General features: G+C 47.4%; 1 protein-coding gene across 1 annotated transcript in view; it reads right to left on the reverse strand.

The window, feature by feature from the left end:
- The window catches only part of LOC108802215 (myosin light chain kinase, smooth muscle-like), a 110,345-nt gene that overhangs the window by 41,644 nt on the left and 67,895 nt on the right, over nt 1-806 (reverse strand). The gene's annotated exons all lie outside the window — the stretch shown is intronic.

Consider the following 806-nt stretch of genomic DNA (forward strand, 5'->3'; position numbering starts at 1 on the left):
AGTCAGATAGAGCCCGCCTCCTTTCCTGGCTGGAGGACATCACGCATCATCTAGCTGTTTCCTCCCCAATTCAAATTTTAGCTGGCTACTTCAAGTCTGGTTACTCTGAAACTGAGCACACTGCACCCCAGCTTGATGTTGCCCCGCCCCTTCACTACATTTTAAATCAATAGCATCCTTTTACCCCAGGGCACACTGCACTGCAACACACGCATTGTGGTGCTTTGCATTAAGCAGTCCACGGAAGAGACTGGGGGGCATAGATACAGGAAAACCACTGGGTGGTGCTGTGCATTGATCTGCTGCACCAAAAGGGAGAGGATGCTGGGGGTGCCAAAATTTACGTGACTCGCTTCCTTCCTCTACCTGAAGAACTACGGCACGGCTCTGAGGAGATCATTTGAATATTTGGGATCTCAGAAGCTACTTTTGTAATACAATATAATTGCTCTCTCTGTGCTGTTGGCTGAATGTGGAGACCTGTTACAGGTGACGTAAGATCCCATTATTGTAACGCAGATTGAAACATTGCAAAAATGTATTATATTTCGTTACATTTGTGCTGCCATTGCCAGCGGGCTTGTGACCTTCCGCCTCGAAATCTGTAGCCCCCGAGCTGCATGGAGCCGTGGTGGGCTCTGGACATGCTCCGTGTCTGGTCAATTCTTCAACGCGGCTGAATTTCGATGGCGGCTTCAGAGTTATTTATAATATGAATAATAATACAATTATGGCCTCAGGGTGGATAAGGTTGCCCTATGTGTGCTAGACTTGTGCGCTGTCAAAAAATTTGTTCCGTTTCGGAA

This window comes from Nanorana parkeri, unplaced genomic scaffold, assembly GCF_000935625.1.
Source record: "Nanorana parkeri isolate BGI_ZX_2015 unplaced genomic scaffold, ASM93562v1 scaffold2728, whole genome shotgun sequence".
NCBI lineage: Eukaryota > Metazoa > Chordata > Amphibia > Anura > Dicroglossidae > Nanorana > Nanorana parkeri.